Source organism: Malania oleifera, chromosome 12 (genome assembly GCF_029873635.1).
Source record: "Malania oleifera isolate guangnan ecotype guangnan chromosome 12, ASM2987363v1, whole genome shotgun sequence".
Lineage (NCBI taxonomy): Eukaryota > Viridiplantae > Streptophyta > Magnoliopsida > Santalales > Ximeniaceae > Malania > Malania oleifera.
Window position 1 is genome coordinate 66017272 of NC_080428.1, and position 17416 is coordinate 66034687.

The following is a 17416-nucleotide window of genomic DNA, read 5'->3' on the forward strand; positions in this document are numbered from 1 at the left end:
ATTAAACACATGTTTGCATCCCTCATGAATTAAATAATCAAGTGGGTGAGGGAATTTATTACATATAAATCATATGGTATCCATCACTAGTTTATAGGTGAAGTAAGTAATTTTATGTGATGATATTAGTATCTTCCTCCCCATCGGATATAATTAATTACAGACTCACCAAGTATAAACTCTATTAATTGTTAGTATTGGGTCACCTCTCCATCTGGGGATTCACTACGGGACAATAGGTCTAGTATTATGTGATGGTATACTCTTAGCTATGAATAATAGTATCCTCACCATCTGTTCACTGCTATTGTTTATAGGACCAAAGCTAAGTCAGCAGTTTAATTTTTCTTGGCATAGTTACTTGCATAGATAGTAAAATTAATAGGTCCTCACCTGTCTAAACAAATGTTGAATAGTAGACGACCTCCCATCGAGGTATACTACTCACCGTGTGTTAGGTTGCTAATAGATTCTATAAAAGAAAATATTGGTAAAGGGAACCATATTCTTTTAATTGAATTAAAATTTTATTATTATTCATCATATTTTGTTATAATATGTGATTCTCAGGATTAAAATGGCTTTCAATCCCCTCGTTGTTATTCTCAAAGAAAACAAATTGGTTGGACCTAATTAGATTGACTGGAAAAGGAACTTGGATATTGTGCTGACTGTAGGGGAGTACAAGTATGTGCTCGTAGAGGTATGTCCACAAAAACCCGGTGAAGGGGCAATCGATGAGGAAACCTAGGCTTACCGGAAGTGGATTAAGGTCGATAAGATGGCACGATGTTACATTTTGGCATCTATGTCGAATGTTCTGCAACTTCAGCATCAGTCTATGCCTTTTGCCTATGATATGATGCATAACCTCAAAGAAATGTTTGGGGATCAAAATCGTGCTATTAGGCAGATTGCTCTGAAGGAACTTATGAATACTACTATGGCAGAAGGGACCCCAGTAAGGGATCATGTTCTGAAGATGATTGGTCTTCTCATTGAGTTAGAGATCCTTAGAGCTGAAATCGATCGGGAAACCTAGGTCGATATTGTTCTCCAGTTGCTGCCTGACTCTTTCACGCAGTTTTGCCTAACTACAGCATGAATAAGCTCTCTTACTCATTGGCAGAACTACTTAAAGAGCTTCAAGCAGTTGAGGGCCTCATTAGGAAGTCAGTTTAGATTCAGGTAAAATAGAAAAAGAAAATAACAAAATAATTTGTTTACTGAACACAGTTCATATTCGGTTTCTGGGTTTTTTGAGAGTTTGTGATAGAATTAAGACAATGTGAACCCTACTAAAGATTTAATACACATAGAAACAACCAAACAACTCACTAATTAAACAAAGATAAACTAAAATTAAACTCAACAATGACGTAAAAATAAATACCCAACTCAACACAATGATAACTTGAACGAAATAAATAGATCCTGCAATATCTCAAATAAATAAAAACAAACTAAACTAAATAATAAATAAAGCTCAAATAAATAAATAGATAAATTAAACTAAACAATGAATAAACTTAAACAAACTCTTAAATAAAAATAACTGAATTTAAATTAATGAAAAGCACAAATAAGACATTTAAAATGCATTAAAATAAAGTTATCAATAACAAAGTTCCAATAAGGTATTTAAAGTGACATTAAATAACCATAAAAGAAAAGAGAGAATAAGAGAGAGAGAGAGAGAGAGAGAGAGAGAGAGAGAGAGAGAGAGAGAGAGAGAGATGGTCGTGAGAAAGGAGAGTTGCAGCTCCTGCGGCACAAACCCCAACCCCCACTAGCAAACCTCTCGACTACTACCCAAAACCCTACTAAAAGCTACACACCAAAAGCCCTACCTAGCCTCAGCTTTTTATTCATGCCCTGGCAGCCCCTCAAAACACACACAAAAAGGCCCCCAACGCATGGCCGACCTTGGTTCTTCACACTGTGCATGGTCCGGCCGTATGGGCAGGTCTTGTCACTCCAAAAACACGGCCCAGCTCTTCACTCTAGAACCCAGCACACCACACAATACAAAAGTTGCCGCCTCACCTTCACGTGGTCTTGTCAAGCCTATGTTCGCATGCCCCTTCCTTTTGAAAGCCTTGGTTCTTGAAGTGTACACGGCTCGAGTCTAGCTTCTTCACGTGCAAAGGCCTCCTTCCTTCATTTAGTATTGTCAAGCTTGCATGCCCCTTCAATTCAGCGCCCAACCTTCTCTTTTCTTCAAGCACGACCCATGTTAAAGGTGTGCATAGCCCATGCAATCAAAGCCCATGTGCTTGCATGCATGGATGACCTCTCCATTCTCGTGCATGGTTTTGTTCTTCACATGGCTCAAGCTCACGCATGCGTCTCCCAGTCTCTTTAATTTTACTCACGCACACGGCTTCAAACAAATGTGTGCATGGCACGGTCACGTGCATGACTCATGTACACAGTTTCTCTCACTCACGACCCACATACATTTTAATTTCGATTTTAATGTCAAAAAATTATCCTATAATAATAAAACATGAGTATCCGTAAATTTACGAAAAAAATAGGATAATTATGTTAAAATTATCAAATGAGCTCACTGATTAAAGTATTGGACATAATTAAGTATTTAATTAAAATGGTAACACTTAATTAATGCATTTAAATACTTAATAACTTAACTTTGACGTGTAATCACACCCCTCAACTAACGTTTTTCTAGTCTCTAGCAAATAACGTGAATGCATTCAGACCAGGGGAGCAGCAACCATAATTCCAATACTTTTGAAGATCACATGCCATGAAATATGCTTAGTGAGTTTAAAAACACAAGAAATAGATTCATCCAAGTTAAGTATTAACTGAGAGATTTATACACCAATTAGTAAATCAACCAAGGTACTGGAATGTAACAAAGCTCATGTGCATGAGAATAAGGCTAGAATTCCAAGATTGACTACCAATAGACATTAACGGTTTCAATCACAACAATTAATTTGAGACAACTGCACGGTCTTACTCTAATTCAATACCATTGTATTGGTGGCTTTCATACTATTACACTTTAAAAGGCACCCACTTTCTTGTTTAGTTAGGACCGTAGTAGCAGGTAGTCGTTTCCAGTGCATGAATGTACAATGGTGGCTTTCACGCTACTACACTTTAAAAGGTACCCACTTTTTTACTTAGTTAGGACCCCGGTAATAGGTAGCCCTTTCCAAAGCACAATTATTTCCTCTTCGTATTTCTTTTCTTGTTCTTTTCACTCTTTTTCTTCTTTTCTTTTTGCAATTGATCCCTAGCTTGTTTCTCATTTTCATTTACTTCAAGCTTTTTTATTTTTCTCTCTTTTCTAAGTCATTAGGATATGGTTCATTAGAGTCCTAAACAACTGAAGTATACATCAACCAAAAACAATTTAAGGTAGTCTTTCTAAGTCTTATAACCTATGTAGTGTGCGTAGCAAGACTTTCAACATCCTTCCCTTGGTTGAAACTAAGTGAAATGGATAAAGTTCTCTTTTGATTTAAATTCTAATTTGCACTACACCCTACATGTTACATTTTCTAAAAAAAAAAAAATTTTAAATGTAAGTTCACAAATAAGAAATTCAACATGCTCTGAGCTTAATACCAGTATTTCCCAAAGGTGGACCAAGCTGACATGCAAACATCATATGCAAATAACATATTAAGACTCTATCACATGACACACACAATATCACATGCAAATGCTCTCCCCCCCAACTAAAATGTAGCTATAACGACCTGCCTATTTTACCATAAATTTTTTTTTCTCTTCTATAATAGTATTTAATATAATAATCCCGACAAAACATAGTCAACCTGGACCCATGGGAACCAAAGATATACTTGAAATGCAACACTGATACCTAAGTAGCGAGAAACATAGAATCATATACATATCAAATCATCCAACCAACACAATACTAGAGTTTTACTAAAATTGTTATATATACATATATACACATCCCAAAAAGACCAAAAGTGCCCTAGGGTCACAACCCAAAAATCCATCAGACACTAGCATAACGACTTACCCTTCTAATAGGGTAGAACCATCAACCTCTAATGCTGCGAAGCTCTATCCGCTCTTCTATCTGAGGCACCTGAAATGTTTATTTAGTTGGGGAACACATGGGTGTAATTTTGGAATAATTTGTGGGCTTTCCCATAAGTCAAGTAAGGGGATAAACTAAGTCAGTATTTTCATGAAATTATTATTTGTTAATATTTAGCTTTTATTTTCAACGAAATTACGTATGTTATAGAATTGAGTTTGGGAAATTCTGCTGTTAATAGGAAAATGATTTTAATACAGTTCAGTAGGAAATATGATTCTATGTAGATTTTATGAATAAAACAATATTCATTTTTGTGTCGCATGAGTATGAAATTATTTGATTTTATGCAATATCAGAATAATATGTTTTCAGTATCAGCATGTTATTACTATTTTCAGGAAGGTATTAAAAACGATACGGGAACCATGTTTAAAGAATGGTAATGAAACAGTACAGAGATTTCAAACTATGAATGTTAAAATATATGCCAGCGTAAGTGCTACGATTTTACATGATATGATATGCTGGCGTAAGGGCCGTGGTTTTACATGATATGCCGGCGTAAGGGCCGTGGTTTTTATATGATATGCTATGCCGGAGTAAGGGCCGTGGTTTATACATTATGATATGCAAGAATTCATGAAAATATTATTTTGACAAATGCTATTGTGAAACAGCTATGTATCATTATTTGAGATTTACTATATGTTATCAGAACCCGGATGTCTTGGTTTAGGCTTTCACCAAGCACGGTACTGTAGCTATATGATCATGATCATGATCATGTATATGTTAGTGCTACCACATGTCATAAGGGACTGTGGGAGATCAGCAGTCGATGTCGTTTTATGGTAGTGCAGGTGTCCCTCTAGCATCCAGACCTGGAGGGGCAGACCCATCGTACTTATAGAATTATGTTGATCTAGCGTGGTCGGCCAACCATTGCTAGGTTCCGCCTTCGGGCTGCACAACCTAGTCATATGGGGGTAAGACATAACACCAGCCAGCTATCCATCTCGGGTGTTATTTCATGTACAGTTATATATGATGATTTTATGTTTAGAAACTCAGTATATAATACCAAATTATGATAAATTATGTTTTATCTAGTTATGATAGAATTAGTTTTGTCAAATATGATTTATGTACAAATATATGTATAACACAAAAGCACTTATGTTGCCACACACTGATGTTAGTTTATGTCCCTTACTGAGAAGTGTCTCACCCTAACTAAATAAACATTTCAGGTGCCCCAGATAGAAGAGCAAATAGAGCTCCATAGCGTTAGAGGTTGATGGTTCTACCTTGTCAGAAGGGTAAGTCGTTATGCTAGGGTCTGATGGATTTTTGGGTTGTGACCCTAGGGCACTTTTGGTCTTTTTGGGATGTGTGTGTGTGTGTGTGTGTGTCTATATATATATATATATATAATATTTTTAGTAAAACTTTGGTATTGTGTTGGTTGGATGATTTGATATGTACATGATTCTACATTTCCCGTTGCTTAGGTATCAGTGTTGTATTTCAGGTATATCCCCGGTTCCCATGGGTCCAGGTTGACTATGTTTTGTCGGGATTATTATATTAAATAATGTTATGGAAGAGAAAAAAATTTTATGGTAAAATAGGCAGGTCGTTACAGTAGCATTGTCCTCAATGGTTGAAAAGAGAAGCAAAAGAATGACACTAAGGGAAGTAGAAGCGTACTTGGGTAGAGAAGTAAGGGGAAAAAAAACTGAAACTAAAGGAAAATGAACCTGAAAATAAACTAAAAGTAAAACAAAATAAAACAAAATGAAATAAAGGAAAGAAAAACATCACAATATGTCTGGAGGAGGCTCTGGAGGAATTTCTTTTGGTGGGTGCAGGTTTATAAATTGAACTGGAGATTATCCAAATTTGAGTCGCCACAATGAATCAGTTTTGTTACTTGTACAAAAGTTAGCCTCAAATAAATCATTTCTCTTCAAAGTTGCAGACAAAAACATATGCAGATTTACTTCCTTGTTTTAACAAGAAAGGATCTTTATTCAGTATGTTTTCCATGGAATTCACTTCTTTAAAAACCAATCTTTGAAGAGCAGATGTTTGAAGAGTTACCTTAAGTGCTTTAGAAACATCAACATCAAATTTTTTACCTAGTTCCTTGAAAGTTGAACTCTTACCATTCCTCTTAACCTCCCAATCTGGTGTACCAATCACCTTACCACTACAGAGATTTGTTTCAACGTTGCAATCCTTGACATTTACTCTAGTAGGGAATGACAGTTCCATGGCTGTCAATCTTCAAGGATAAGGAACCACAGGTCGGTGCTCCTTACTAGTCTTGGCCTCCTCATTAACTAACTTCTTTAATTTTGGGCTCACTTTCTTTTATTTTTCTTTGGCTTCATCTATCTCAGTTGTAACTTCAGGTGTCAGGACAACTGTTTGTCTGTCAATGGGTATCTTAGGTCGGAAAACTTCTTTTCCACTTCTCAAAGTACTAATGGCCTTCCCTACCTCAAAAGAATCCCCTAAGACATTACATACTTATTGCTGTTGTTGCCGTATACTTGAAGATTAGGTTGAGGTTGTGCTGGAAATTTTCCTTTTTCTAGGGTATTCAATTGTGTGCTTATCTTATTAATGGTGCCTCACAATTCATTTATAGTCTAAGTGTTAATCTGCACAAATTGTTGAAGTGTATTAGCCATCTATGTTGACCTTATAGGTCACGCCCGGTTTTGATAATGACAAATACTCCTGTATTTAATAAATATTTAGTTCATGTGCAGGTTCATATTAGCATATCATTAATGGCACGAGAAAGCTCAAAGCTTGAAGACCAGTTCGTATTTTCATTTGTAATATATTTAGTGGTCTATTTGGTCTGTAATAGTAATTAGGACATTTGGTTTATAATAAGCACACACAACTCATGCACGGTTTATCTTGTAAGCTCAAATCAAATCATAATGCAAAATGACCTTAGCATGACCTTAGGGCGTATCCTTCAGTTGACCGACACCGGACTTTTTTGGTGTCTTCAAATTGGACCCCAAGTGATCCTAGGACACACACATATATACATTTGTTTGTTAGGCACTTGAATAGGGTTTATATGCTTCAAGATTGGACCGAAATGCACACATGGTGCACTTTCGGTCGACCAGCACATTCAGTTCATTTTGGCCTGGTCGACCGAAACCAGGCCTGGGTCAACAGTTGACCAAGGCCCTGGTCAACCGAACCAGAACAGTTCAAAAAGGCCCGGTCAACCGAATCCCTTTTTGATCAACATTTTGACCACCTGGTCGACCGAATTAGGTAGTTCAAAAGGCCCTGGTCGACCGAAACCTCCCTAGGTAAAAAATTTGATCATCTGGTCAACCGACCCTTTTTGTACTCCAACTACCTGATCGACCGAAGGGTCCTTAGAAGAATTCCCAACTATCTGGTCGATCGAACCAGCCAGTTCATAATGGTCAGGTCAACCGAACCTCAGAAAATTGAGAAATCGCCCTCTTCTGGTCGATTGAGCCCTTAGTTCAAAAGTCCCCTGGTCGACCGAACCATATGAGTCTTGGTCGACCGAAACTGATCTGGTCGACCGGACCTCTCGGGTTGCCATAATTTTTACCGTGGATAAATAATTTTTAAACAGGGTTAAAATGATTTAACTGTCATTAAACTTTTCCAACAATCCCTACTAGGTCCCCAACGGTCAAATATTTTGGTATGTCTATATATACTATTTCATTTGGGAGAATTAAGAAGTGATTAGCAAAAACCAAAAATCATATTTCTCTCTTAAGCTAAATACTCCCTACTGCTTATACTACTTCCAAATCCACTCAAACTTACCTACTTCATCTCAGTATCATTTGTAAGTGTATTTGAGTGTTATTAGTTTGAGGTTTTGCTCTCTCATTCTTTGATTGTTTGAATCGTTTTTCTCAAGAGCATTACCTAAGTATTCTTAGGGGGCTTTTTTCATAAGCCTATCCTAAGAAGACTTTGCTGAACTTCTAAGTGTTGCATTCTCATTGCAATATCATAGGAAGTTTGTATTTGTTTTTAGCTTGCAAAAATATTTTCAAACGTACTCAAATATCTTGTGGTATTCATATCGATATATTTGTGAAAAGATATTTGTGTGTTTTATATTAATCTTTGTGGCAATATCCATTCAAGTCTACATCATTTGCTGAAATACAAAGATTACATATATCTTGCAAACCAAGCATATACACTATTCATGTGATTGACATATTATGCTATTTGGGATATTTGAATATTGCATGATATCTTTGTTTGACCTTCTTGATTGAGAACATCTAGAAATACAAAGATTGCTTATTGACACTCTCACGTACATATAACACTGATAGAAAATATATTTAAGAGTTGAACTACTTAGACCACACTGAGCTTACATTATTAAATCATATGTGGTGTATGTGATATTGTGCGCATTTTTGGTACAAATTTGCTTTACACGAAAGCACCCATACATTGTACCTTTTGATTGTATATCTGAGAGATTCCAGGTGTGGCTTGAGGGGGCGGTAATCCAGCCCGATAAGGATTAGTAAAGGTTGTAGGTCAGCCCTGTGATAATTTGACCTGGTTTGTATAGGTTTCGCTCCACCCATTTAAGTGAGCAAGTTATTGTGATAATCTTTGTGCTAGTTAGCCAAGGCGGGGACGTAGACAGTTAGCCGAACCTCGATACCATATCTGTGTGTCACCTTTCTCTTTATTGCTTTCTGGTGCTTGTGTAATTGATTAAATTGCTTTATTTAATTTCTGATATTACTTGCACTAGATTTACCGTAGGATTGTGAACATACTGTTGTTAGGAGGAATACCTAGGGGATAGATTTTAAAAATACCAATTCACCCCCCCTTTTGGGATCACGGTAAAGCTAACAATCTGTGTCATGCTATCCTCAAGAGACTTCGTCGGTGGAGCGGGCGCTACTAAAGAATAGATTTGAGAAATATGATGTGGCTAATACTGATGCTGAAAGGTAGTATGATGATATGTTGGCTGAGAAGGTGGTGCATATGACCAAGGAGGTTGATTCTGAGGTTGCTCTGTACTATTCTCCTTTTCCATCTCCATAGCATCCAATCTTTTGGTGATTTCAGCCATACATGCCTCAACATCAACATCATCTTTCAGTTTATACCACTCTCCAGCATGTATTGCTCTCAATGGTTGAGCTGAAATTGGTCTTCTGTCAATCCAAGTGTTCCACTACTAAGCATTTTCAGCTAAATGATCTGGAAAGCCCAATGCCTCATCAGGCTCCTTGTCGAAGAAATCTCCTAAACACATAGTATGAATGAACTGTTTCGATTCAGGAGTCAATGCAGTGTAGAAATAGTTGACCACATGTCATGATTCAAATCCATGATGGGGACACATGTTAACCAAGTCTCTAAGTCTCTCCCAACTTGCATGAAATGTCTCATCCGCTCTTTGCAATCTGTTCCTACAAAAATCGAGTTCTCTCTAAGGGAAAAAATTTATGTAGAAATTCACGTTCCATATCATTCCAATTAGAGATAGAGTTAGGCCTCAAAGAATTAAATCACGTCTTGGCCTTGTCTTTTAATGAAAAAGGAAATAGACGCAATCTAATTGCCTCATTAGTACCAGCCCTATCCATGAATGTAGTACATGCAAGCTCAAAATCATTTAAATGCTAATATGGATTTCCAGACTCCATCCCATGAAATTGAGGTATCACAGATATCATTTCATGTTTAATGTTAAAGTTCTATGCATTCTCAGGCATTATGGTGCAAAATAGTCGTGTGGTTCATGTGGGTTGCAAAAAATCCATAAGCGTGCGTGGTGCAAGTGTAGCCATATTTTCTTCAAAACTCTTTTTTTTTTCTTTTTTTTTTCATGAAAAAAATCAAAATAATGGGAAAAACACTAGTTTGAAACTAAATCTAACATTCCCCCACAACGGCGCCAAAAACTTGACTCACTCTAGAAATGAGTAGCGCAAAGGCTATCCCAAGTATAGGAGTTCTATCATGTAATAATTAGCCCAAAAGTCAGATCGTCTCCTCAAGGAATACAGATTGGTTTCCAACTTGTGTAAAACAGAAAAATAAAATACTAAAACAATTTTTTACTTAACACGGTTCAAATTCAATTTCTAGAGTTTTGGAGAGTTTGTGATAGAATTAAGACAATGTGAACCCTACGAAAGATTTAACATGCATAAAAACAACCAAACAAATCACTAATTAAACAAAGATAAACTAAAATTAAACTCAACAATGACGTAAGAATAAATACCCAACTCAACACAATGATAACTTGAACGAAATAAATATATCCTGCAATATCTCAATTAAATAAAAACAAACTGAACTAAATAATAAATAAAGCTCAACTAAATAAATAGATAAATTAAACTAAACAATGAATAAACTCAAACAAACTCTTAAATAAAAATAACTGAATTTAAATTAATGAAAAGCTCAAATAAGACATTTAAAATGCATTAAAATAAAGTAATCAATAACAAAGTTCCAACAGGGTAATTAAAGTGACATTAAATTAAAATAAAACAGCTAAATAACCATAAAAGGAAAGAGAGAGAGAGAGAGAGAGAGAGAGAGAGAGAGAGAGATGGTTGCTAGAAAGGAGAGTTGCAGTTTCTGCGGCGCAAACCCCAACCCCCACCAGCAAATGTAAGAACTTGACCCATCAGATATGGAATAAATAAATAAGAAAAGGGTAAAATAGTTATCAAGCAGGCTTCGTCGACGAAGCTAGTGTTTTCATCGACGAAGGCCCTTCTATAGTTCGGTGACGAAATGCAGAGGTTCGTCGACGAGGAGAAGCCGAGAGATTTTGGCAAATCCTGAAATCTTAGGCTCATTGACGAGGCCACCGTGACGTCGACAAACTCCCTTCGTTGACTCATCGACGAAGACGCTGCCTCATCGACGAGGTTGGCCGAGTCAAAGGCTCTATAAATATCTTTTTCTTTGCTTCTTGGCTAAGATATCAAAATACTCTCTCTCTCTCTCTCTCTCTAAGAACTCAAAGCTCCACTCTCTCCACTCTCTCTCTCTCTCTCTCTAGATTTCTTTGCCATTCATTGTTAGAATCGATGATCTGACATTACTGCGAGAATCGGGGAAGGATTCTGTACGTGTTTTGTGGAACAGATCTTCGTTTTGAGGATTTTCGGGTTTTGACCCAAAATCGAGGTAAGGCTCGGTTTTCATTTCTATTTCGGTAGATATATGGGGAATGGAATTGTAAGTATGTATTGTACTGTGATTTATAAGTTTTGGGAACTCAGTTCACTGTTTAGGAGCTATAGAGTTCGTGTTGTGGTTTTGGGTTAAGGTATGGGATTTCTGTTTATATCAGTTATTTTTGAAATCGAAATCGTTGAAACTATTGTTTACGATTATATGTATGATTTGGCTACTTATTTGGGAAAATCTGACAGGTAAAATTATGGGGTTTTTGAGTTATAGTTTTTGGGAGAAATGGGGTTTGGGTTGCATCTCTGGTTTCGTAGGAAAACCGTATGTATATTGTTGAGTATATTGTATGGAGATGGTCGTATTTAAACTGTATTCTTGAAATCGTAATTATGTATTTACCAAATAAGTGTGGAATGAACTATTTTATTGAAAATTTTCCAGGTTTGTGAAAGGCCGAATCGGTTGTGTACCATAGGCTATAATTTGTGGAAATGAATTATAGGGACGTGAGTTCCTAAAATGTTTCAGGTTTTGTGAAAATGCCGAGTCAGAATAAGGTTGAACATTGATGATAGTTGAAGAGCGCCGGTTCATCCCCGAAGGCTTAGATGTGGAAACAAGTCGGTATAATACCATAGGCGAAAGGTGTGAAATATCACTTTCTATATTGGTTTATCACCGAAGGGTGTGAGTTCACCAGATATCGTACTAGCAACCCATGGGGGTCTGGGGCTACGCCATACGTCGGGGACGCCGTGTAATGATGACCGGCTTAGGCCGAAGTGTGTGATGACACTGGATATGGATCATGTGTTTGTGAGATATACTGGAACTATATTGTGATTTTACTGTAACTGCATTGAGAAAATATTGGAATTTTGTTATGTTTTATGTCAAAATAACACTCTTATGCCACACACTGATATAACCTTATTTGTCCTTATTGAGAGGTGTCTCACCCCAATTATACAAATGTCTTTCAGGTCCCTCGAGTAGCCGAAACTAGCGTCCTAGAGTTAGGAGTGTGGTTGTTGGTATAGCTATGTTTAGTACTAGCATAAATACTGGTTTATGGCCTGGTTGTCGCGTTGGGTTTTGTTGACACCCGGGGCTTTGTTTTGTATTATGGGACCTGGATGTTGGGTTTGTATAGACTTTGGTATGGTATGACATGTTATAATAGTTTGACTATTTTTCGCTGCGTAAATTGTGGTGAATGTGATTAGGGTGTACGGAACCCCACGGGGTTGGACCCTTACATTGTATAGTATCATGTGTGTTTGAATGATATAGGGACAGTTTAGGTTACTAAATCACCCCTAGGGCCCATTGTTGGGCTCGGGGCATGACAGAAAACCTCTCAACTACTCCCCAAAACCCTACTAAAAGCTACACACCAAAAGCCCTACCTAGCCTCAGCTTTTTATTCATGCCCTGGAAGCCCCTCAAAAAGGCCCCCAATGCATGGCCGACCTTGGTTCTTCAAGCTGTGCATGGGCTAGCTATATGGGCAGGTCTTGTCACTCCAAAAAAAGGGCTTAGCTCTTCACTCTAGAACCCAGCACACCACACAACACAAAAGCTGGCGCCTCACCTTCACATGGTCTTGTCAAGCCCATGTTCGTATGCCCCTTCCTTTTGAAACCCAGCTCATGGATTTACATGGCCGTCCTTGGTTCTTGAAGTGTACACAACTCAAGTCTAGCTTCTACATGTGTAAAGGCCTCTTTTCTTCACGTAGTCTTGTCAAGCCCGCATGCCCCTTCAATTCAGTGCCCAACCTTCTCATTTCTTCAAGCACGGCTCACGTTAAAAGTGTGCATGGCCCATGCAATCAAAGCCCATGTGCTTGCATGCATGGATGGCCTCTTCATTCTCGTGCATGGCTTTTTTCTTTACACGGCTCAAGCTCATGCATGCATGTCCCGGTCTCTTCAATTTTACACACGCACATAGCTTCAAACAAATGCATGTGACACGGTCACATGCATGGCTCACATACAGGATTTCTTTCACGCACAGTCATGTGCATGGCTCAAGTACACGATTTCTTTCACGCATGATCCGTGTACATTTTAATTTCGACTTTAATGTCCAAAAATTATATTGCAATAATAAAACACGAGTATCCATAAATTTATGGCAAAAATAGGATAATTATCTTAAAATTATTAAATGAGCTCACTGATTAAAATATTGGACATAATTAAGTATTTAATTAAAATGATAACACTTAATTAATGCATTTAAATACTTAATCACGCAACTTTGACGCGTAATCAATGAACACTATAAGTTATGCAATATTTCAAATATTCAAGGATTTTGAAAAGGTGTATGACTTGTCCAGCAATTAAGTCCCAATTGGTCTTTCACAAAGGAATAAAGTTATATGCTGAAAAGTTGCTATTTCAAAGATTCAAGAATATAAGTTCTATGTTAGTAAACTAATATTCATCTAATTGATTTTAGCTAGCAAGTATCAATATTGTAACCTATGGATTCAAATGGGTTATTCAAGTATAGAATTTTATGCTACTAGCAATGGCTCACAAAATACAGCAAGGATTCAATCAAGGGCTGAATTTACCAAGAGATTTTGTTGGATGACTTGGCATTGTTCAACACAAGTTAGACCACATCATAAATCTTCTATACAAGCTTTGAGTAACCAAGATGAACGCAGCAATGCAATGAAGGGAAGAGTGGCCATGTGGGTGTATTTTGGGCGTGGTCGTGTGGGATTTAGATGGGAGGCTATGAGGGTGAGGGAGGTAGGATATGGTGATGGATTTGATGGATAGATAGTGGTCTCTCACCACTTGATCTCCCGAGAGAACGACGTAGTCTCACACTACACAATCGGAATATTGGACAAGCTTTCAAACTCAACAAAGGAAATTCCTTTCAATATTCAATATTCAAACTTAGCTTTCTTTTGAGTTCTTACAATGGGAAATATATAAACTAACATGGGGGAAGGGGGGACAATACATTAACTAACTAAGCTAGCATAAGGGGATAAAGCATTAAACAACTTGCACTTCCACACAAGCATGAGAGACACAAAAATTAAATACTCACACCTTACTAACACATTAAATACTAACATAACTTACTAACCCACACTTGCAAGCTTGGTTGTCTTGCAACATTACAAATTAAATACAAAGACACAAGCCAAAAGAAAGTCAAATTTGTGCGGGGCTCATTGGAGCCGTGTGGGGCTCACGTGGGTCTTAAGTTGGATTTTGCTTCAATACTTCATTTGGGGTCTTCAAGCACCTAATAACCTTGAAATAAAATTTCCAAGAAAATACAAATTCAAGCAAAAAAATAATAAACCTTCCATCCTAGGTCTTCAAATAATCCATGCGAACCTACAAAACAATTTGTATGATTGTGGACATCAGGAGGTCGCCCACGTGTCAACATATCTGCAAAGGAAATGGACAGGGTATGTTGATCCCCTTCATCTCTCCTGGACCCAAAAGAATTCTCCTCTGAAGAATGAGAAGGGAAGTACTAGGAGTACAATTCCGGGTTAAGACAAAGGATGTCTCCTTTAAGAATCCAGCTCCTCTTGGATGGTGGCTTACCTCTCCACTTGACCAAGAACTTTTGGTATGATCCTGCTCGTGTGTACGTTGTCTTGTCATCAAAGATCTCGTTAATCTCGTCAAGGTTCTTGGGTAAGGGTATAGGTGGAGGCAAAGTTAATTTTGGGATCTCAAGTTCATGAGGAGTGGGGAATGGAGTATGATCACCTGCAAGGTTAGTATTGGATGGCTCCACAAAAGAAGATGCTTCAAGAAATGGGGTTAGATTTTCAACATTAAAAACATTGCTTATGCCAAAATCAATAGGAATATCAAGCATGTAAGCATTAGAACTAATTTTCTTTAAAATTTTGAAAGGTCCCATATTTTTAGCATGCAACTTTCTTACCTTTCCTAGTTAGCTCACAAATGCACTTCTTGTGCATTAGTGCTCTTTTAGTCTTATTCCAAGATGGTGACAATTTTAACTAACGAGATTGTATAAAACACATCTTTCACTTCTATTCCCTTTATCAACATCTTATGCAGCAATATTTTGATATTCTTAAATTTGAAGATCCATTATTTTTTAATGTAGAATAAGCATTTGGTGCAAGTAAAATTTCTTTGTTCCAACATCATAATGACGTAGTTTTTTAAAATTCCCAAGATTTCTTTAGGTAGTTTTAGTGGATAATTTTCAGGCTACTCATTATCTTTCTCCCACGTCAATATCACATTATTATGATTTCCTTCCGTTAATGTCAAGGGAGTATCTATAACATAAAAAAGAAACATTTTTTTTTTAAAGCAAAGTATATATCATCAATTTTCCAACGATTGTAGTTGGTCCATTAAAAGATTTTACTCAAGCAAAGTCAACCAGTAATCTCTCAAGTGTAAGGTCAAAGATAGCTATATCATTTTTAAGATTATTGGATCGGAGAAGTTGCAATAGAACAAACAATTAAACAAAAGAAAAAAGAACAATATTACTATAGAGGAGCTTAGGCATGAAAAGATCACCGCCCTTAAAACTAATTTTGCACCTATGGAGTAGAAGTCTTGATATAATCAGCTATTGTGTGCATGGTTTCTAAGATTACCCAATAGGCTCCAGTTTGCTACACTTAGAAATGAGCAATAGGAGCAAGCATAGTTAGTTAACCAACAAAAATGAAAAAAAATAAAAGTTTGAGTAATTTTTTAAAGTAGCTTTGGAACAAGCTCATAGAAAAACTAAAAAGCCGCATGAAAAATTTGCAAGTTAGCTGCTTGAAGAGTGTAGACAGGTTACTGAAAAATTTATTATGTTGAGAATTCTACTTGTGAGTTGTCTCACTTTGAGAAAAGAGAGTTTTGGATTATGGGTATTTATTTGCATAGTTGGGCTCAAGATGTAATATGCTTAAACTTTTGGGTCAAGTTGGTGCTCACCCTTATACATAAATTCCACCGGTGAAGACTCACCTAGTACTAACAAGACATATTAGAGCCGATAATTCATAAATATGGGCAAGTGACATTGTAAAGTCGAGATGTAAAACTAATTCTCTTGACATGCTAATAATTGGAAGAGCAAGTATGTGACTAAGGCTTGTAAAGATCACCTAAGCTTAGTAAATAAATCAGAATATAGTTAGGATGTAGGATGTAGGATTGGTTAGAAGGCATGTGAAATTCAATCTGCAGTATATAAGGCACGAAAGTAAGGCTCATTTGAGAAACTAGTGGAGATTTGGGCTTGCTTCAAGTTTGTTGCATAACAAACAATGACTTTCACTCAAAGGAGAGTAGTTGGAACTCACGGGTGAAGGAAACGATATTGTTGAGACACTACAAAAAATGTCATTTTTAGTGACGAAAGTATTAGTGAAGAATCGAAAATCGTCACTAATAATGCGCTATTAGTGACAAAATCAAAATTCGTCACTTATATTTAAGCCATTAGTGACAAACCTCATATCAATCACTAATAATGCATTATTAGTGATGGTTTCTGGTTCGTCACTAATAGTTTCATCACTAAACATAAGTTTTCCAGTGAAAATATTAGTAACAATTTTTAGAATATTAGTGATGAAATTTTTCGTCACTAATAGTCTATTATTAGTGATAGTTGTAGACCGTCACTGATAGTGGTCTTAGTGACAGTTTTAAAAACTATCACTAAAAACTTCTCCAAATATCCCCACTGCTCCCCCCGCGCAAAATCTCGTGCATCCCAAATCGCTATTCTTTCTCTCGCACTCCCATCCTACATCCCCTCCTCCTGGTGCATGCGATTCATCAAAGAGCCGCTGCCTGGTTGTTGTCGGCTAGCTATATGCCACCTATGCCAACTAGGGGTGAGGATAATTCGGGGATGCCCAAATTAACCGACTAGTTTCGGTCAGTTCGGTTTGGTTAAGAAACAAGTTTGGTTTGGTTTGATTATAGATTTACCAAATTTCAAGTATTCAATTATCGGTTTGGTTAGGATGAATTTTAATTCAGTTAACCGAATTACCTGAATTAATAATTAATCAAATTTTAAATATAAATTAGTAAAATATATATTATATGTTAAAAGCGCGAGCAAAAT